The sequence below is a fragment of the Pseudopipra pipra genome, chromosome 2, assembly GCF_036250125.1.
Source record: "Pseudopipra pipra isolate bDixPip1 chromosome 2, bDixPip1.hap1, whole genome shotgun sequence".
In the NCBI taxonomy this organism is placed as follows: domain Eukaryota; kingdom Metazoa; phylum Chordata; class Aves; order Passeriformes; family Pipridae; genus Pseudopipra; species Pseudopipra pipra.
This window is the reverse complement of record NC_087550.1, coordinates 18,671,245-18,693,773: the sequence shown is the minus strand read 5'-3', so window position 1 is coordinate 18,693,773 and position 22,529 is coordinate 18,671,245. Positions and strand designations below refer to the sequence as shown.

Here is a 22,529-nt window from a genome sequence, read left to right as displayed (position 1 = left end):
CTTCTGTTGAGTTCTCAAGAAACTGAAAGTGGGGCTGAGGTGGGAATAATAACTTCCTAGAAGTGTGTTTCTTGAAGAATGGCTGTCCTGCACTGATCCTGTGGCTCTGCTCCTATTCTGCAGAGGATATTCTGCAGCTTTAGTTCAGCTAAAATGCCTCCTCCCTTCAGTGCTTGCACATAAATTGCTATTAATGTTACCATGTTATACAAGTGCATTGGGGAGGAAAATAGGCCCACTAATGCATTGTCCTGCTCCAGTGTTTTTTAACCTGGAGGATGCCACGCTATTCCTTGGACTGTGGGTGGGCACAAGCCACAGGAAAAAAGCAACAGAGGTGGGACATGCTCCATAAGGCTGCATCTGCCTCACCCTTTCTTCCCCATGCTTCTCCCCAGGCTGTGTGCAAAGCTTAACGCAGATAAAGCATATGCTCCCAGAGTTGCCTTATGGCCTTCTTTCCCTGCTCACATGACAACCGTCACTTGTAGTCAGCCATGGTAGCAGCTCAAAGGGATCCAGGGCCTGCAGGCTCAGGCTGCAGCTGGCTAGTCCAAGCTTCCCTTTTATTATCCAAATAATTTACAATGGCCATGGAAGCACACGTGTACCTCAGCCCGGAAGAGCTACCAGTGGGCAACTTGGTTCCACAGTCAGCAGGTAGCTTCCACCCTGGGCAGGAGGAGCTGAGAAAACGGTAATCAAGGATCAAACTTGGCCCCCTCCCCAACAGTACGGGCTCCACAGAAGGCCTCAAAGGAAGGGAATAGAACAAACCCCAATTACTATTATATATATTGATGATACTATTTTTCCTGTTATTATTACATAACAACAAAGCGAAATGAAGTATTTTTTTTCCCTCTTGACAGAGCACAGACACATGGCTGCTTAGGTCTTTCATGTTGTGCCACGGATTAATTAGGAGGGGACATGGGGTTGGGAGGGAGATACTTTGCTGTCAGTTGAGCACAAAACAGGCAAACCCAGATGAACTCAGACAAATGCCACTGATGTGCAACTTTGAAGCCCCAAATCCCACTGTGGGCGCATCCAAGCAAACCACTTTATCTGTGCTGAGGTGCACTGACTCCAGCAGAGTGCTGGCTGTAACAGGAGCACGTGGGAACGTGCCACAAGGTAGGGCTGGGGCACCTCTCTTTTAAAAACTAATACCAATTACACAAGAGTGATAGAAAGTGCCATCTGATGACAAAAGACTTCGCAGAAAAATCTAGAAATGCAACTTGTGTGAAGTTTTAAAATAACAAATAATCAGCAATTTTAAAAATTGCAGCACTTTCTGTCTCTTGAAAAATTCCTCACAGACACTTACTAACACCTTATAACTCTTGATAACAGTGACTGACTAAAGTCAGAAGTATCTCCAAGTGGTCATGCAAAGAGATTAATTTGCTTAAAATCATATATAGAAAAATTGAAACCCAGAAATATTTGCTAACCTCTCCCCTTCATGACCTCAATGTTTGCAGAAGGCCTTGAATTGATAGCCCAAGAAAATACAGTTCTCTCTTTCACTATAGACAAAATAAATCAAAGGCAGTGGAAATGCAAACATTTTATTTTCTGACCATAGCAGCATACCTCAGCTTACTCATCTCTTTTAAAGGGTGACAAAATACTTCTGCTTCTACAGGCCTAATAGGTGACCTGCCTTGCAACTAACTCATGAGCCATTTGTAACTGTACAAAGCAGACACAAAACACAATTGTTCTGTTTAGAAGCACTGTGTATCCATTTTGTACAGCTGTAAAAAACTACTTTACATGCAAGGTGTCCTTATCCTGGCCTCTTTTCTGAAATGGCCAGTAAAGGCATCAAGTGTAAGAGAGAGTTCTGTTAACAACAAAATTAAGCATCTTTTAAAATGAAGTTCATGTACACTATGAAGTTTCTACATCACTTATATTGCTCAGTAATTACCTGCTTTGGCAGGATTTTAGCAATGAAGAGGTATAAGAGGCTCCATGGTGTGCTATTATTAACATGGGTAAAAGAATCCAAGAAACAAGGCACTAACACTGACATGTAAGAAACTATACCATGTAAATTTTAACTGTCTGGATTAGGCCTCTTATTTTTACCAGCAACTACTTATGCATACTGAAAGGATGTTGCTTACCCACTACTGCAAAGCTCTTCACAATCTACAAATGGTAGGAGGAAGCTCTGTCTAAGAATCAGGCCAACCTTTTCATATGTGACTAGTGAAATTTTTGTGCCTTCACTTGCCAGTGTCCCAAACTGTGACACCTGACATGCACCTGACTTCCAGTAGATAGACGGTTGGGTCTGCCTTCTTAGCACTGAAAATGAAATAATGAAGTAGAATGCATTAATTATAAGAATGTGTCTATCCTGTTATTTTTATATTATTTAGGCACGGACAAACCCATGCCTGTTTACAACAAGCAAGAGGGAGGGGCATTTACAATACTTTTCTCACATCTTAAGAAAAAATGTGCAAGCTAATTTGAAATGCTTTCTTAGAAATACAGATGCAATTTAGTTTTCTAATATCAGCTTGTACTTTACCCCACTATATTATTCAGACATAAGAAATATTATTTCACAGTTATTCAACATAATTCTGCCATACTGGAAAAGGTGGGAGGAATGAAAGAAGAGCAGAAACACCATGGGAAGATGCTGAAATCAACTGTATCACAATGGAATAAAGCTCAGGACTGAGAACACACATGGAACAAACGTTGCAACATCCTTGGAGCGCTGGATATGTAAAGTCATTGTGAAGCACAAACATTGCTCTTTTATTGGAAAAAAAACAAGTACACTTCAGTTTCCATTGTTGTTATAACTATTATTATTTCTGACCCTTTTTTAATATGCCAGTTGTCAGCATCCTGCCTGGAGACAGTGCCACACACAAAAATTAGTGCTTCTTAACCATAAGAATAAATGCCATGTGTCTTCTCCTTACAAGCCATAAAGGTCTTATGTTGCATATATTCAAACCCTCGCGAACATTAATACACAGGGTCAGTGTACACAGTACGCTTTCATGTTGCGTTTGATTTCTGCAGTAGAAAGGAGCTTCTCAAAAAAAGTTAGACTACATTTCCACAGGGCTTTTCCAACACCCGTCAGCACAATCGCCATGCAGCCACCCAAAAGCTGCTGGCCTCACACTGTCGCTTTGTGCGTACCAGCCCGTAAGTCACAGAAATTCTCGGATGAATTTCACATCCATGTGCCTGGTACCGTCCGCGAGGTGCAGGGCAGGGGGCCGGGCAGGATGCGGAGCGTGGCGCAGACCCCAGCGCTATACTCGGCTAGTTCTGCCGGCCGAGCTGTCTCTACGGGAAGCCGGTGTGAAGCCGGCCGTGCTGCCGATGCTGGCCCGGTGAGGGCCTGTCTGCCACGCCTGGGCGAGGATTCCTCCGGCAGTGGGCACCGCCCGGAGCTCCGCCGCATCCCCGCGCGGCGCCGCTGCCTCAAACCCCGTGGCCGGGTCAGGGGGCACCGCCGGCTCGGCCCGTCCGCCCCCGGGCCGCGGGGGTGGCTCCCCGTGTTTACTGCCCGAGCAGGGGCTGCGCGGATGCGCTGCCGCCTCCCGCAACTTCTGGCTCGCCGTGCTTTGGCCTCTGAATGAAACCCGCCCAACTCGGGCGAGTAAGTTACCGGGGGAACTGCTTGGGGTGCGCCGGGCCGGGCCGAGCCTGCACCCCGCTACCCGCCGGCGCTGCCCAGGGCAGGCGTAGTTTACTCTCGCAGCACTGCCCGGGCGGCCAATGGACAGTGGCTGCCCTCGCTGTGTCCGCATCGGCTCCGCGCTGCCCCGGGCGGCCCCCGCTCCCTGCCCCGCTTCGGCACCGCCGCCGGGGGCTCCGGGAACCCCGCGAGGGGCAGCGCGGCGATCTTTGTGTGAGTGTGTGCGAGGAGTGTGTGCGCCGGCGGCTCCCTCGCGGGCCGCGGGTGTAACGGCAGCGCTGAGTGGCCGGCGGGCCCGTCGCTCAGCGCGCCGGCCAATGGCGGGCCGGCTTATATCGCGGGGAGTGTTGTGGCGCTGCCCGGGTTGCATGGCTCTGTGTGGAGCCGCGTTCCGCGGGCGCCGGGGCGGAGGGGCTGCGCTGCGAGCCGCGTCCGGCCCAGCGGCGCGGTGCGCGCCCCGCCGAGGTGAGTGAGTGCGCCCGCCCGCCGCCCCGCACCGGGCGGGCGGAGACGGGCAGCAGCAGACAGGGAGGGAGGGATAGAGAGAGAGAGGGGGAGAGAGAGAGAGAGAGATGGGGTGCCCTCGCCCCACACTTTGCCATCCGCGCCCCAGCGGCGGGGCAGCCCCCCGCGCCCCATATGCGGCGCCGGCGGCCGGGAGGGCGGCGCGGAGCTTCCCCTGCCCGGCGCGGCTGCTGCCGCGGCTCCCAGTCACTTTTCCTCCCTCTCTCCAGCCCTGCCTTCGTTTGGAAAGTTTGGGCAGCGGAGGACGGGTGGGTTGGTGCCGCCAGCCCTCCGCCCGGCCGGGAGGGCAGGGGTGACTGGAGGTGTTTGACGGGGAGGGGGCGAAGTGGATCGCGGTACAGCGCAGGGCATTTAACACACCAGCGAGCCGAGCCCGAGAGGCGGCGGGGGTAGGCCAGCCAGTGCCAGGCTGCGTTTGAAACCAGGCACCTCTCGCCGCCACAGAGAGAGGCAAGAGCAGCGGCAGAGGGAGGAAGGGGAAGGAGGGCGAGGAGGAGGAGGGATGGCCACCGGCCACCGCTCGGTGCGTGCCTCCGGGAGGACTTGACAGGGAAATCGCGGCAGGCAGAAACGAAACTTCATCCCGCGGGGCGGCGAGGCGCGGGGGAGAGTGCGCGGATCGGTATCGGCTGCCGCCGGCCTGGGGGGGCTCCGCGCCGCCGCCGGCAGAAAGGGTGGTGGGGGATATAAAACCGGAGAGGGGGAAGAAGCTGATTCCTGTGCGGCCGCACAGGGAGCGGGAGGAAGAACCCCGGCGCCGACCCCGACAACAACAGCGGCCGCCGGGCTCGGCCGGAGAGTTGGGCTGTGCGTTTTCCGGTAGTCATCGGCGATGCACCCGGGGCGGCGGCGGCCCCGGTGGGCAGCGGGGGGGCGGGCGGACGGCGCTGCCGGAGTTTCGCGTGGATGCGGGATTATGTTGTGTCAATAAGTTTAAGGTGGAGAGGGAGAAAGGGAGGGAGGGAGGCGGGCGGGGGCCGGGGGGAGGCGGCGGCAGGCCTCGGCCGCGCGAAGTCCTATTTCTGAAGGTAAGTTGTGACATTGGGTGGTCGCGATGACAGAAAACTTGGCGAGGGGCGCCCTGGGGAGGGGGCAGCCGCCTCGGTGGGGGCTCTGCCGGCCGCCGGGAGCCGGATGGGTGCTCGGCTGTTATTTGCTGCTGCGAGATCGGGTCGCTGGTAAATTACAGAAAGCAGCCCTCCTCCTCCTCCTCCTCCTCCTCCCCCCCCCCCGCTCCCCGCCAGCCGCTTCGCTCTTCCTCCTCTCGGGTTTATTTGCAATGTATGAAACTTGCATGGCTGTGAGGAGAGCCGATCCAGTGTGGGTTTGCGAGGAGGAGGAGGAGGAGGACGGGGAAGGAAGGGTTGGAGGCAGGGGAAAGGAGGCAGTCGCGTTAATCCCGGGCGCCGCACGGCAGCAGGTTTGCGTTAGGAATATCGGTGGCAGCCCACTGCCGCCGCTGAATGAGGAAGGTAAAACGAAGCGATGCGAGAGCCGCCGAGGCGACATGCACGGCGGCTGGGCGAGAGGCACCGGCAGGCGGCTGCCCGCCCCCTCCCTCCCTGCCTGCTGCCTCCTCCCTCCCTCCCCGCCGGGGCGGGGAAGGACCGTGCCCGGGTCTCCCCCGCTCGCCGCCAGCCGAGCCGGGGGGCCGCGGGGCTTTAACCGTGTGCGGGGCGGATTCGCCACTTTTTCCGGGGGAGGCCCGCGGTTAAAAGTTTTCTGCGGAGGTGAGTGTGTGCGGGGAGGCCGGGGCGCCGCCAGGCCGGCGGTGGTCACTCGGGCCTGGGGCGCCGAAACCATTGCCCGTCCTGCTGGTGACACGTCCAAGTCCCGCAGCCCGGCGGGGCGGCGGAGGGGCCCGGCTCGGCCGCCGGGGCAGGGACGGGGTGCTGGTCTCCATGTGGCTCTCCCGGCGGCGGCACCTCCTCCCCGGTGGCAGCGGCGGCGGCAGCAGCGGGATCATCGCCCGGGCCCGCGGGGAGGAGGAGGGGAGCAGCAGGGAGGTGTTTGCTGCCAGCCTGCCTCGCCGGAGCCCGCCGGGGAGGGCAGCTGGGAGGGCCGGGGAGCCCCCCGCGCCCCCTCCCCGCGCCGCCGCCCCTTCCCTGCGCACCCGCCCGCCCCCAAAGGTGTTGTGGAGACTTTTCCCCCGGGAGGGTGAGATTTATGCGCTGCATTATTGCTCCTCTCCTCCCCCCTCAAAGCAAGATGGACTCTCTCTTCTCTCTCTCTCTCTCTCTCTCTCACTCACTCTCTCTCTCTCGCTCTCTCCCCCTCTCCCGGTGTCTTGTCAGCCTTCAAGATCGACATTTTGTAACTAGGATGCAAACTTGATGGTGACGGGGGGCGGGGGGCGCGGGGGGGGGGAGACGGGAAAACCCTGGGTCACGGCGGTCTTTCTCCATATTTAATACCTTTTCTTTCCACCCCACCCCGGAGCCCGAATTCCGGTGGCCCTACACTTTGCACGGGCGGGGTGGGCGGCGGGCGGGCGGTGGCTGCGAGCGCCGCTCCCCCCGCGTTGGCCGGGGGTCTCTCCCCGCCGGCTGCGGTGGCCGAGGGGCGGCCGGGCGGCCGCGGCTCCCCGGGCGGCTCCGCTGGGCTCTGCCGGGGGGGAACGGGCATTACCTGAAACTGTGCTCCAGCCTCGCAGCCTGCCGTTCGTCCCTCTCGTCTGTCTGTCTGTCTGTCTGTCTCCGCGGGTGGATCTCGTACCTGCGGTCTGGCGGCTTATTCTTGTTGTTAATTTTTGCGTTGTTTGGCTTATCCACGCGCGGGGATTGCTCGCTGACTTGTGAAGTTCCCGGGGGTTATTGTTATGTATGCCTCCTTGCAGATGGTGGTCAACTTTCTGCCTTTTATTTTGATAATACGTGCGAGTATCTCTGTGTGTGCATGTAAATAATTACGTGATGCATCCTTGTGTGTACGTATATGTGTCTGTGTGCGCGCATAAACATGCATCCGTGTGTGCGAGAGACAGAGGAAAAATAACCCACCCTGCTGATGCACACTCAGATGATTTGCTCCATTTGCCCACTCCGAATGCCCGTTAAAGACACGATGCATCTTCTCCTTGCTCCTTACCGATCCCTGCGACTGTCATCTTGTTTTAATGACAACTTAGCTGGGGTGGGGGTGAGGAGGGAGCAAGTTTCAAGTTTTGGGATCTCTCCTCTTGTTGGCGTTGTGGCGAGTTACAATATTGTAAAATCATGGTGTGCTGATGATGTGCCTTTATTTGATACTTTATAGGTCACTATCACATGACAAAGGCTTTGGGACAGCTTCATCTTCGTCTGTCTGTCATTTCCATTTGCTTTCCTGGGTAAGTATGTAAACTGTACACATGGAAAAAGAACTCTGTTGTTGTTAACAAGATAGAGGTCCTCATGCTGCCACTGTTTGTGTGGAAGATGTTTTTTTTGGGTTTTAGCGCCTCGGAAAACACATCTTCACTGGGTGCTCATAGCAACTGCTAGATTACAAAGTTTGTATGTAGGGGTGCATTTAAGTAACATGGGAATTAAAAGGCTGTGCATATTCAGAGCTCTCTTCACTTGTTTTTTTTTCTTGGTTTTTTTTTTCCTTAAACTTTGTTTTGTAAAGATAGCTGATTGACTTAGGGCAAAAGTTTGAAGCCAGAGTAGCATTAGAATATGCAAAGTGCAACACACAGGTCGAAAATTTCATGAGCATGTAAAGTCCTTTTAAAATTCAGTGGTAGAAAAGTACGAAAATATAAACAGAATAGGTAATTAGAAAACTCTGGAGGTCAAGAATCAGTGAGAAGTTTAGCAGAACTGTAGTGCTACTGCAACAGGAGTCGGTTCAGTTTTAACACATAAACTGAAAGCTAATTAGAATTCCTTCCATGCTCTTTCTCTGTTAGTGTTTTTTCTTTTGGCATTGATTAATGCAGGTACCAATCAATTTGAAAGATGAATCTTAGTGACTAAATTCCTAAGCTTTCATGTACACAACTTTTTTTTTATCTGTATGCTGGGGAAAGTTTTGACACGGTTTGAAGGGTTTGACACCTTTTAAGCTGAAGTAGAAGTTGAAAGAAGAGGTTCTAAATTTTTGGGGTCACATTCATAGAGGACATAAAATGAGTGGCATTTGGAGCATTTCTCATCGCCCGTGGTGGCACTGAACTGCATTTGGTCCAAAATGGGGAAGTGGGAGGTAGCATTTCTTTTTGGTACTATTGTGTACGTAGTTAAAAACAAGACAAGACATGTATTTGGGGTAAGCTTAGTGCTCATAAATGCAAATGATTATTAACATACTCTTGACCTTTTCCAGGCAATGTATAGCAGACATAGGATAAGTGCTGGTCCCAAACATGCTGACTCGAAGGGGGCTGTTGGGAGCAGCTGTTCTGGTCTGATATTATGACCACAAAGCTAGTCCTAAGGCTGGGATAACCACTGTGGGAAGTTGGTTTGAAGGGAGGATTCTGCTCTTCTCCAGTTCCTGCAGATTTACACCCAAATTTCAGGCATACGGATTTTGTGTGCAGCGAGGTTGGTATGTGTAGGTTTAAGACTATAAACACCAAATTCAGTTACTGAAATTCTTTGACAGACTAGTTGCATAGGAGAATATTGCTTTTGGTTTTATAGCATTACTGACAAGGATTGTGTTCTGTGTAGAGTAATTGGTGCAACAATTTTTTCCAAGTAAAAATGCATTTGGAAATTCAAAAACTGGCAGATAGGCTTCAAAATGTTGTTCAGGGCTGAATACAAATGTACTGATTTCTGAACTTAGTTTTCTGTGTTTTCAGGTAAGAGTCCGATTAGAGTGCTGTGAGTGCTAAGGACTTTTTTTTTTGAGTAATAGTAAAGGGTACTGAATGAGAGTAGCTCAGGGACCTTGCTTCAGGTAGCTTCTTCAGTCATTATCTGGTTTTAGTTTTATGTGATGAAGCCTTTTGGATGCATGGAATATTGATCCTGGAAGTGAAGTGGTGATTGTAGTCTTCCCACGCTGTGAGAGGAGTGGACCTTGAATTTGTGCATAATGCTGAATGTAGTTCTTGCCTGATGTTGAACTGGCTTGAAAAAAGAAAAGAAGGATAGGATATCTTTTTGACGAAAAAGACATAATAGAAACTTTAGAGGACGAAAAGAAATACATTTCCTCATAGCTTAAAAAAAGGCAATAAAAATAATGTGCCTAGTGAAGGTGAGAACAGAGATTTCATTAGATTTGTCCATTACTAGAAACCTCCATTTACTTTAGGGAACCTTTATTTTGGTAAAAGGGAAGATTTCTTTTATTATACAGTTCTCACTAAAGTAACTGTTCATGAATGGGTTTTAGTAATTCGGTCTTGACGTACAGGAGAGACACTTGAGTTCTGGTCTTGTTTAACAAGTGCCAGTGGCAGTGGTGGTGTGTAACAAGCTGGAAGGCAAAGCTGCTTAGAAAGGGGCCTTGTGAATGCTTCAGAAATTGGTCCATGGTCTCAAAAGTTCATTGCATACTACTGTCCCTCTTGGCACAACAAGCTGATGAACCTTGTCAAGCAGACACATAATTTATCAGAAACGTGACTGGTTTTCATGTTGAGGTAAACTCAGAATATTTAAGAAGCTTGCCCTCGATGCTTTGGAGTTTTTGGGCACTGCTTGCCGTAAGCTTATTGCCTGCAGAGCTTCCATTGGCTTCAGCAGGAGGTTTATTTAGGAAAGGAGTGTAGGAGTGATGCTGAGGATGGAGAGGAATTTGACCATGTTTATTTTCCCGTTCAAGGAAAAAAACCTTTCTCTTTCATAGCTGTTGTGTGAATAATTAAAGATATTAAATGTCAGTTTTCTACATAAAATATCAGAGGTAATTGTGCAATTATTTTCTAGCTAACGTTTTTCCTGTTCATCCGGAATGATCTTAATACACTTTGTTCGTAAATTAGTGGTTCTGTAGCTTGTGATCCTGTAAGCATGTGAATATCTTTAAGCAGATGACAACTCTTGTTAAATTCACTGATACAATTGCTCGCATTCAGAGCTTAAAGTTTTTCCAGGTTGCTGCCACTCGTGGTCTGCAGGCTGAGGATGCACAGTGTCTCTGCAGCTCAATCAACATAGCATGAGGCAGGGTAGTCTTCTGGTGTAGGCATGAGAGGAGAGTGGTATGAGGAGAGGAAATTTTGACCAAGTGAGCTGGGGAGAGTTACTCTTCCACCACGTGTGTTGGTGGGAAAGGTGCCAGTAAGGTAGATGAGACCTGTGGTGTGCAAGGCTCTGCTGTAGTGTGAAGTTTGTAAGTGCACCTGCAGTGAAATTTGGACACCTGGGAGGTGAGACACTGACTCTCTTTCAACAGTACATGGCTCGTGTAGCATTCAGGCTTCCCTCTTTATCTGAAGGCTGTTCCTTGGTAGAGGAAGGTACTATAAATTGAAATTGGAACTGAACCAAAATTTTGGTTTTAATTTTGAGTGTGTCACAGGCTGTTTCTGAACTCTGGCAAGTGATGTAGTCAAAACCAGAGGCCACTCTCCAGATTTTGGACCCAAGTTGGACTTTCTGTGCCCTGTCATGGGGGTGGCCTGCTACAGCTGCTGGTGGAGTCACCAGCACTGCTGTGGCCTGCTGGTGGCTTCCAGGGTCTTTGCTCTTAGAAGCACGGCCAGATGTCCCTTTGCCACCTGCAAATGGAGACTAACAGTACTTCCCTGTATTGTTAAATCATATGGTGCCTATATATTAGGACAGTTTTCTTGAGTGAATTAAGTTTGTTTTAAAGCAGTATAGTTGCTGTTTTACCTTATTGTAAACTTAATTTATGTTTTCTTAGGAGTCTGTAAAACTGGACTGAAATCATGTATGTATTTCAAAATATTCTTGAGAAGAAATAGGAAAAAGTCAACCTTCTAACTTCTGTACTATTAAGTTTCTTTCTTTTCCTTCTACCCCTTTCCTGGGGTGTCATTACCAGAAGCTTTTTCATCCTGTTTCATGTCAAAAGATTATTAGGGCTTACTTCCTTTTTATTATTTTGTTTTTATTTTTTCAAGATCAGTGATGATACAGTGTTTCTGAGAGCAATGGGGTGAGGGTGTATTAGTGGACACGTGAATTTTGCAAAAGACTCCTTCTGCTGTCACCCTTCTTGATAGTTTCAGAAGGGATAAAACCTGAACCAGCATTAGGATTACTCCAACTTTAAGAATGGCTTGGTGGGCTGTTGTTAGATTGCATTGCTTGGAAGAGAAAAAAAGCACATGCTATTCTCTCAATACTAATGATATTATTAATAATTGGCAGTTCTAGACATTGTCTTATTCATGTGCTTTCTGTCTTGTCTGGTGAAGTACATAAGCCGTGCTGTAATCACACACCTCGAAACCAGGAACAATCATTTTTATCCCTGTTTTAGGCATCTGAGATACAAAGCTGTGAAAGAGCGTAGGCTTGCCTGCAGTCACTTAGCAGGTTAGCATTAGCAGGGAATGGAATAAAATCCACATCTGACTTTCCAGTTTTGTGTCCTTCCCCTTGGTGTATGCTGCTGCTCTGAAGCTTTCCTGGTAAATGCTTGTCTTGAGATGTGAATAGTCTCATTGAATTCTGTGCCAATTGGGCATCTTTTGCTAATACTCAACTTTGATTCATAAAGCTGCTTTTAAAAAAAAAAATCCTACCTTCAGAATAGTATGAAGTTACTGACTTGTAACTTAGTTATATTTATTGACAGGAGAGTCTAAAGTAGGAGGAGAGCTTACTTAAGAGTTTTTACCAGTAAACATGGTATTTAAGCTGCTGTGTTTATTGCACTATTTATTACCCTTACGTTTATTTAATACTAACTTACTTCGTGAAGTTGATAAAAGGAAGAGAATGTTTTTTCATTGCAAAGTTTTTAAAATATGATTCATGCGAAATTGTTCTTCACAATTAAATTATTTTTTGTATTCATAATTTAGTGCAAAATCACAACTAATTTTCTTATGAAACATAGAATTGACAGAAGCAGCTACTTTGGCACTCTGGCAGTATTGTGACAAGTAGGGTAACTTACTTATTGAACTTTTATTTCTAGACCCAGTAAACGTGCAAGATTTTCAGATTTGCTGTTCACTGGTGTTTTGTTACTGAAAATAAAAATTTGATGTAAAAATTGGAGCTGTATTTGAGGAGTAAAGAATACTTAATGTCTGAGTGTAGATCGAATCGTAGTATTCTCATGATGATAGCAGCATTTTATTTTTAATATTTATAAATTTGGTTGCATAAAAGATGAATTGACAAAGAGGAAAAGCATGGTTTTGGTGCTTTCCAGTGTTCATGCCTTTTCCTTTATAGCACACAAATGCATAATGTAATAGCAAGTCTTTATGAGCATGGACAATTCAGCATGTGAAAATAAGCTAGCTTCAGGCATATCTGAGCACAAAGAAAGCTAGTACAACAAAATTTCAATTTTTAGCAAGGGGAAGGAAAGTTAACAGGATTTTATGAGACTACACTAAGAAAATCAGTTGCTTAGGAAGCATGGAATTTTTGTTGTCAGAAATCTACCATGTGGATGTTTCTATGTAAGAGGTTTTATAAAATGTAGCGAATACTGAAAATAAGAAGCAGCATTTTATTGACCCTTAATGTTGCAGAGTCTCATTCAGCAAAGATAAAAATAATTCAGTGGACTTGCACAACATGGGATCTATGGAACTTAATGCAAGTGGAAGCTCTCTTGACAAGAAGCTTATCAAGTCCTGCCTATGCCTCCCCTTTCTGAGGGGAAGCGGGAAGGTGTCTTCCCTCTGCCTGTTTGGTGTGTTCTGCCTGGGGTTTTTTATTATTTATTTATTTATTATTTTTTCTTTCTGAAAGGCAATATGCATGTAGCAAATTGTTGAGGAGTCTGCTTTGAGATGCTGTGAAACCACATGAACTTCATTCCTGGCTGTGGGGTCCCTCTCCTCTTATGCAGCTGTAGCGACAGGAAGGTTTCTGCGATCCATGCTCTCAGGAGGGGCTTTATCCTGCGCTTCTGAAACCCAGAGTTCCCCACGGCAGGGTTGGGTGCACACATTAAAGACCTTTCCCTTAGTACTGTTAATGGGGACTGAGCTGGCCCATTGCAGGATTCACGGAAGGGTTAAGCCTGGTCCTGGGCCTCTGATGAGCTGGGTCGAGGATTGGTGACTACACTGTCCTCCTGAGTGTTGGGCAGTACTTTACTGCTGTTGGGTTGATGGCTTCCAACCAGTACCTTTCAGTTCTTTCCCCAGTATGCTCTTTCTGCAGGCTACAAAAGGACTTTTAAGCTTATGCCATGTTAGAAGTTGTCTCTTTTTGTTTTGAGTTTGTTTTTCATTTGTATCCCTGTCCTAGACAATCAAGAGTTATCCAGCAATGGCAGTGGGGAAAGCATGTCACATGATAACAGTTAGGATTATATCCCTTGTAGTAGAATAGTATGTCTTCCCTCTGCAGCCTGTGTGTTCTTTTATGAAGCAAATAATCCTAGTTTTTTTGTTTCTGTATGTGAGAGAATGCATTTTTCTGTGGTTGTCAAAGCAGTATTTAAGAGAGAGACATCACAACAAATTTGGAGATGAAGCTGGATAAGGAAAACATGGAGTGAAAATGGAAGGAGTGAGGGAGAACTTGAATTCTTACTTCATTTTGTCCTCTTCAGTGTGAAGTAACTCTGTGAAAGTCAGTGGAGCTAAAATGCTGGGATGTTCTGCATTAAAATTTGTCTGTAGAAGTTGGAAGGAAGTTGCTCTTTTTTGTCAGGTTGATGAAAAAGGCAGTTTTGTGGTTGACCATGTTTTGGTTTGCTTTCTGCAAGTGGTCTTTGAGCCACATCATGCCTACATTTAACTATAGTTAGCAACATCATGCTTAATTTTTTTTTCCCAAACTGTATGGGGTGAAGTACAGGAACATCAGTTTGTCTTGTCCTAACATCTAAAGAGCTCAATCCTGCAGTTACAATTGTGCAACTGGATTCCTGAACAAAAAGCCAGAACCAGAGCTGCATCAGCAATGTGCACCCCTTTGCAGGTCTGCTGCCTGGTGGCCTGTAATTCCTCAGGAAAGCTGCAGATTTCACATTATTCTTAATTATTTATGTTCAGACAGTCCTACCAGGGTCAGGCACCTGTTGTACTCTGTGATCAACGCACAAGCTTATAGGCTGTCCCTGACCTGATGATGAGCAACATAGGAAGAGCTGGGAATACAGAGAGAGACATTGCTGAAACATGCAGAGTTCACATAATTGTGAAGAGGGTGGAAGAGCATGAAGTGTGAGAATGCCATTTGGTAGATGATAAGCCATTTTGTTTGAGTGTATTTGCTTCCCAAGTTGGTTATCTGGTTAGGGAAAGAAAGCATTCTGATGTACTGCAAATCAGTGGTCAGAGGTGATAGATTTTGAAAGAAGTAACATTTTTACCTCCACTTCATTGATACATCTGGCTTTAGATGTTCTTCCTCTTTGCAAAAGGCTTCTTTATATCCAAATATCATCTTGAATAGTGTAAAATTCTTGCCTGGCTCAGTTCTAATCAGTGAGTGCTCTGTGCCACAAAGTTGTGAGTTCCAGGGTTTACATTTTGTTTGAGTATGTGAGTGATTCTTTTTCATATTTAGGTAAAGTGTCTTTATTTGTATTTCTTCCCTCTAATTTGTTTGAGATTCTCTTTCGTACATTGTGTTAAACATCAGTCATCAAGTGCTCATAATGTATTTTGAAACAAGTACACAAAATTGCAGCATGATCCAGCACTGATTACAGAACTATAGCATATGAATTAATAAGAAAATAAAAATAGCATAATTAATTTCCAGCTGCTTTTGGAGAAACAGAGGTGTTTATAGGGGGAAATTTGGTGTCTGTAAAATGAAGAATGGCAAAACTCGTAGCAAATGTATTAATGCAAGCAATTATTCACAATTTACTTCCTCTGTTGTATTGATTAACATTGTGTTCCAGTGTTGAAAGAGTAAGCAGAAGCTCCAGTGCCATTCTTTTAAAACTGTTGGACTAAATAAAAAGCGCAAGTGTCAGAAGTACAGCAAGGGAAGGAAGTTTTTAACTTTATTTCTTAGTATAGAAAATCTTAAATAAGGGAAGTAAATTACACATAGATAAGTGTAATGGTTGAATGTGTCCATTTCCCATTGCTATGAGAAAGATATTCCCATCAATATGAGAGAGAATTGCCTCTGTGTGTGTGTGTGTGTGTGTGTAAAATAATCTTTTAAGTGTTTCCCTTGGTAATAAATCAGTATTTTCCTTGCATCTTTTGTGTGTGCTTGCTTGTGCTCATCTGCCTCTCCTCAGCTCTGTGTACCAAAGCAGCATAAAGTCTGTGGGTAAACGTGACCTAGGCAAAATCTTGCACTGTGAGGGCCCTCACCACACTTTGGTCCCTCCGTTTCCTTTGGAGGAAGCTGTTGAATGGATCTGGATACTCAGTTGCAGGTTTTGAAATGTCCGCTTAGTTCACCCTTAGTCGGGGTTGGCCTATTGTTCAGGTGGGAGCTCCAAACAAAGCTTTGGGCCTGTGTGGCTGCAAAGTCTTCCTGGTTTTTAATCAGCGGAGGAAGATCCTGCCCTCCTGAGAGACACGTCTAGAGGAAGCAGATTATTTATTTATATAGTGAAGTGGACTCTCGAGGATGTCCCTGTCGAGCTTTCTGTTTTGCTGCGCTGTGTGATGACGGGGCCAAAGTGAGTGAGAGGATGCTGGGGTATGAGGAGGGAAGCACCTGAGAAAACTGACCAAATACTGTGTTTTGTCTAAGAATTGTCCCGCTGTTTCTCTGCCACAAGTGATCTAGTTTCTGTGTGCTGTCCTGGATGGACCCACAAGACTGCATTTGAAGTTTACTGTTATTCTTCACAGAAAGAGCAAAATCAAAACGGGAGGTGAGTCTGTCATCACAAACATCCCCACGCAGTGGGTTACAGGAGAGAAGGGCACAGTTCAGGTCCTCCAGTAAGGACAGTATGTGTTCTCTTATTCGAGGATCCTAGAGGGGAAAAAAAAATCTTTGTGAGTGGGGGATGGTGTTTTGTGGAGCACTAACAGGCTTTGCAGAGATTGAGCAGGGCTGAAGGATAGCGTGGGGGCAGGCACACTGGAAGGAGGGAGGGTTTTATGCCTCGTGTTCCTGGCCCTTATGAGCCCTTCTGTACGTTCACTTTGTGTGTCTGCTGCCTTGACATTCCAGTTATACCTATTGAACTGATTTAAATCATGATTTTAGTCAATAAACACTTGGTTTAAATTGGTGCTTGTAATCTCATTTTGCTCTGGTATTTTTGTTTGTTTTTTCAGAAGCAATCTCTATTGGTAGACAGCCGTTAAAATATGTTGCTAAATATAGCCTTTACACTAAATTTGGCACAACTTTTTTGTTAGTTCAGAGGATGCACTGTATGCCTGCACACTTTCTAAGTGATTATATGACTTACATGCATTTATTTAGATTGCAACTGTTAAAGTTTTTATTTAGGACATGACAAATGATGCTGTTTTTTAATTGTGACCTTTAAAAATGTCCTATTTATTAAAGCCACACTCATGCACAAACACACATGTACACACAAGTAAATGAAAATAGAGTTTACACTTAGAATATCAGTGAAGTATTAACTCTAATACGGTAACCCATTCTACTTAACAGAATGCAAGCTTTTAGAGCTAGTAGAACTCAAACTTCTCTGCTTTGTTTTCTCAGATGAGAAGGAAAAACCAATGATCTTGCTTTTTCAATTCCCATTTAGTTTCTCAGCTTTACAGCAAACACCACTAAGTGACTTTATGGAGCAAAGACTCTGCAAGGGCAGTGAAAGGTACTACTTTCAGGTAACTTAGTTCTAAACCTAATACTTGTTCTTGGTACTTCAGTGAAGACTTACCTGTTGAGTATTTGAGCTTTATTTACAGTTTTGACATCAAACATTTGCAATTTATTTTAATTTAATATAAATTGAGTTATATAATATTACAGTAGAATTTAACATTGGTTTGTAATAATTTAAAGGCAAATTGCAATTAGGTATTTCTATTAAAATACATTTAGCAACAATAACATCTGAAATTTGAATATGATTTCTTTGTTCGGAAGGAGTTTGCTTGTAACTGAGTCTGTTTCTGTGAACCTGAATATATTTTTTTTTAAATTACTTCATTATCTATTTTCCAGAGTTTCTGTTTGTAATAGCAGATGCCTTGGGCAGTATCTTCCGCCATTAAGGAATGCAGAGTAGCTCACTAGGTAAAACTGTGGCCATATTAACCTTTCTTTGTGGGTGCTAGACCCCTCTGCAGCTTCTAAAAGATATAGATGTAAAGGATGTTAAGATGAACAGATACCTGTCTGTTTACACGGATATGTACTTAATATTAAAAAAACTGATTATTTTAAAATTCCTGTTGCAAGCTTTCCTTTAGACTAAATGGCATGTGATTGTGACTTTAATTTGCACTCTCAGCACGTGAGAGCGTACTTTACAACATCCAGGGAGGAATCTTGCAGTACTGGTGACCAGAAACCGAAAAGTGAAACCAAGTTGTTACTAGATGATTTGTGTGTTACTCAGGTATTAGATGGGAAAAAAAAAATTAAAAAAAAAAAATTGGTAAATATTCCATAGCAAGTCTGTGGGCTGACATGGGTAAAGAATTCTAACCCCCACCCTACCAAAATATTAATAGCATCTGAGCAGTCAAAGAGCTTGATAACATATATCGACTCTGCAGCTCCAAGCAGGTTTTCTGCAGCAGGGGAACTGTGTAGCAGTTTCTGTGACCATTAAGGAATGCAGCGTTAGACCTCAGGTAGTAGAAGGATTGTGCTCAGAAATGTGGAGTGTGGTGACACGGTTACACAAACTACTCATATATTGCTATTTTGCCTGCCCCCCCCCCCACCCCCCAAGGAGGAGTTACACACTTCAAGAAGTGGTTTTACGGCCTCTCTCTGGAGCAAACTTAAGTTCATGATCCTGTCTTTGTCTTGTTTTTCCATATTCTTTTGTATCAATGTGTAGGGTATTCAAAGGTTCAGCAGTTATTGAACTCTTGTATAGCTAAATATATAAAGATAAGATTAGAAAGCTAAATAGAAATCAGAAGAAAATCGAAGCAAAGGTTAAAATGCTATTGCAGGTCCCAAATGTTTAAAACAGTAGATTTTTATAAAGAATAAAAAGAAAACCTTCCTCAAAAAATTGAAATGGGAAGGTTACTGAGTACTACCTACTCTTAAGAGAATAAGCCAATGTAACATGAATCACTTAACCTGAAAGGGTTGTAATTTTCGTTTTCATGTACATTTGGTACAAGATCAGTAAGAAAATATAGTAGTCACGTATTTAGGCAACTTTTTGGTAGAAGCTGTTTATTGCTGAAGCATTCATGTTTTTAGCTGCCCTAAAACAATCAGGTCTTGTTTAATGTAAGTGTTTAAACAGAATGCTTTACTTCTCCCCCTCTGCTGTGCTCTTGTGACACCACACCTGGAGTACTGCATCCAGCTCTGGAGCCCCCAACATAAGAAGGACATGGACGTACTGGAGTGATTCCAGAGGAGGGCCAGGAAGTTGATCAGAGGGCTGGGGCATCTCTCCTATCAGGATCGACTGAGAGAGCTGGGATTGTTCAGCCCAGAGAAGAGACTGCTCCAGGAAGAATTTACATCAGCTTTCCAATATCTCAGAGGGCCTATAGGAGAACTGGAGAGGGACTTTTTACAAGGGCATGTAGGGATAGGACAAGAGGAAATGGGTTCAAACTGAAAGAAAGTAGGTTTAGATTAGATATTAGGAAGAAGTTCTTTACTGTGATGGTAACTGCACATTGTGATTGTCCCATCCCTGGAAGTGTTCAGGGCCTGATTGAATGGGGCTTTGAGAAACCTGGTCTAGTGAAAAATATCCCTGCCCATGGCAAAGACACCTGGAGACTGGAACTAGATGATCTTTTAGGTCCCTTCCAGCCCAAACCATTCTATGATTTTATAATGCAACAGACTATATAGTTACTGCATTTCCATAGGATTGAATTATTCTTGTTCTAATTTGCTTCTTTCCCCCCCACACACACTCCCTCTTAGACATGTGAAATGTCGAGGCTTTCTTTCCTTTCAGAAAATAAGTATTTGAGCCAAGATTTTCTCTGGAGAATTCGTATCTTTGATGGTGTTCTGTCTGAGATCTCAGAGAAACCTGTTACTTAGCATGTGCTAAGCAGTGTTTTCCTGCTAGGTTACATTGAAATGGGCTACTGGTCAAGCTAAAAGATCTGGATGAAAAATTCATTTTGGTCTGAAATCAGAGTTGATAAGAGCTTGTGCAATTCCGCTGAGGCTGCTGAACAGAATTTGGCTGTGTTAGTCACAGGGATTGTGGCAAAACCAGCTAGAAGCAGTGTGTGTTTAAAACATTGGTGTAACTATGTGAGTAACACTTGATTGGAAGAATGTCCCTCCTTTTTTTTTTTTTTTTTTATTTGGGGAGGGGGGAGGTGGTTGTGGTATCCCATCACTGCAAATAAAACTCACTTTTTTCCTTTCCTTTGAAGAGTTACTCAGATGGATCAGCTCAGTGAAATAATCCACCAACAGTTCATGTTTAGATAACAGGTGGTCTCTTTTTGGGAACAGTATTGTACTCAGGAACTTAGAAAATTTGATCGTCACAACCACAAGCATTTCTGCTCTGCTGAACCAAACTAGTGTCTCTGCTAAGTATTTTGCTCTCCTGGCAGCACAGAGGGAGTGGAAAGGCAGGTGCCCTGTCTTAGCCTGAGCACTCTGAATCTGTACATAAGATAAACTGCAGGGAATGTCCTTTACAAAGCATCACAGATACTGTGCACTGTCTGCAAAACAGATTCTGTCGCTTCCCCAAGTATGTCTTCTCCCACACACCCAAAAGTGATGGGGGCAGTTAACCATCTGTGTGATTCCCCCACCTCCCATCCAAAAAAGAGCTGCTGCCTTGCCCAGGAGCTGTGCCCTGTTAGGTCTAATCACTGGCATGCTGAATTCAGTGGGAACTTTGCTATAGACTTAAGTGGAAATAAATTTTGACTTCATGAATCTCATTGAGGTTTCTTGAAGGATTATCTGTACTTTACCAGTATAATAATACTAGTGATTGGTGTGAATTTTCCTATTTTACAAATGTTGCTGAAAGTATGTGGTTACCTTAGAGTAAAGGCATAATGTGCCACTACAACCTTTAAAACTATGGAGACCAAATAAAGCAGTAAAATCCTTTTCACAAAGATGTGTTTGCATTTAGGTAAGTTTACTTTTTAGCCTTTTGAGGTATGCTGGTATAATTGGAGTAGAAGTGAAGTGCACACCAAAAAAATCACTTGCTGGGTATAGACTTGTGTCCTGGTGCTGTAGTACTTGGTCCAGTTGTCTTCTAGTATAGCTGAAGCAAGGCTATTTTCCAAGGTAGACAAATTCATAGAATAATGCATAGATTATACTTTAAAGGTGCAAGGAGTGAAGAAGAGGGATCCTGGAGTGAGTTTCTAGTAAAATATGTCCCAGACACTGAATGAACTTTCTTGAAATATGACCTGGGGCACGCACAATGCTCTATCAAGTATAATTTATTATTTAGGCTCAAATATATTTAGAGGAATGAGGGAAAATACATTCCAACTCTGCACTTATGTTTTAACAAGCAAATGAAGGGTTAGTGCTTCCTTAAAGGATTTTGGCAAAGGTTGAAAATTGTGCCATATAGAACAGGGAAAAAAAAAAACCAAACACTGGCTAGTGCAGAAGTTTTTGCCATTAACTTGCTTCGTGCTCTTGGTTAGATTGCTGCCTCCTTCTTTCTCTGTTTCTTCATTTACAAACTTGGGATAGTGATGGCTTCTTCCTTTGTGAAGTGTTGTGCAGTCTGAAAGAAAAACTTGGTAGTGAGTAGCGGGCAGAAAGTTGAGAAAAATTGTCCAGATTATTTGGTTTTTGTTTGTTTGTTTGTTTGTTTGTTTTATTACCATGGGTTGGCTCTATCATAGGATAAAATGGCAGTTACATTAATTGTGGTGGTGATGTAATACCTGGGAAAATTTTACACTGTTTTGTTTGTTTATGAAGATCTAGAAAAAGATACCTGCTTCTTTCTCTGGAAGAGATGGACTTCAGGTTGACTATTGGAATTTCATTCTAACAGAGTCAAAATAATTCACTTTCTAAACAGATACATAAACAAAGTGTTTGTGTGTACTGTAGAACACAGGTGGTTTTGTCATTTATATATTACGTATTTTGTTAAACATCATATTGTTAGGGTGTAATAACACTTTGCTCTTCTGTTGTGTACTTTTACAGGCATCAACTAACTACATTTTACAAACATTTCAGAACCAGTGCTACCTGCCCCCGTTTTGCAGATGGCAGAGTAGACCCAGGGATGTTCAGGTAAGACCAGATGACTGGTGACAGAATCAAGTACAGAATTTGTGAGCTTCCTGGCAGTTTCTACATGACTGTTTAACTTACTACACCAGCTACCTCTTTATTACTAAAGCATCTGCCTTGTGTATGTCCACATTACTTTCTCCATATTGGTAGGTGAAAAAAAAATGATGATGAACTGTCATCTGTTGACTTCAGGCTTACTGGTTAAGTAATTGTGAATTTACATACCTGTGAAGTCTGTTAGCATCCAGGTTCAATTCAGAATTCTTCATCTACATTTAAGAGCTTGTGCTGCATGATAGAAAAATAACCTTGCAGGTCAGAGCTTTTGGGCCTGGTGTTTTGTTCTTCAAACCCAGAGTCTCTTCTTAACTCAGTGCTATGTGAATATTGCCCTCTGTTCTTCCTAATTCTCTGAAAGTGACTTGTGCAAGGATGCATAGGCATGTTTTGTTTGTGGCCCAAGATTTGTGAAGCTGATAGAAACATTTTTATGCTGGTTCCAAGAACAAGATAAAATGTCCTGTTGCTCAGGAGGACTTTGCAATTCAGGCTTGATCTGTACCTGTGTATTTCAGTGTGTTCAGTTCAGCTGTCTGTCCAGAGCTTCTTCCTCAAGGGTTGACCTGGAAGGAGGTTGGCATTGTGGCAGTGTGGGGTTTTGTGGGGTACTTTGTTGTTCAGGTCCCAAGTTTGAACATGTAGTTTTGTACTAGGTCAGTAGCCAGGAAGCCTAATGACTGTCTTTCAAAGCAGATTAGACTGAGAATCCATGGATCTTGTGCCTTCATTTCTCAGGCTAGTACAGTTCAGAGCTGTGGTCTTTTGTGCCAACCTAGGGTTTTAAACATGTGCTGCTTTCTCTGGTCCACAATCTTGAG

The 22,529-nt window shown here is 44.9% G+C and overlaps 1 protein-coding gene across 15 annotated transcripts in view; it reads left to right on the top strand.

Annotated features, from left to right (window-relative positions):
* The first annotated feature begins 4,086 nt into the window (after positions 1–4,086).
* Positions 4,087–22,529, top strand: part of BBX (BBX high mobility group box domain containing) — a 154,325-nt gene continuing 135,882 nt past the window's right edge. For 4 of the 15 annotated variants that reach the window (XM_064644170.1, XM_064644168.1, XM_064644162.1 and 1 more), the window contains exons 1-2: positions 7,475–7,547; positions 21,559–21,648. The gene's annotated coding sequence lies outside the window, so the exon portion shown is untranslated. Of the gene's footprint in view, positions 4,160–4,655; positions 4,743–4,921; positions 5,027–5,589; positions 5,950–6,357; positions 6,377–7,457; positions 7,548–21,558; positions 21,649–22,529 lie in introns of those variants that run through there. The other 11 variants (XM_064644173.1, XM_064644175.1, XM_064644174.1 and 8 more) reach the window with 11 other exon arrangements.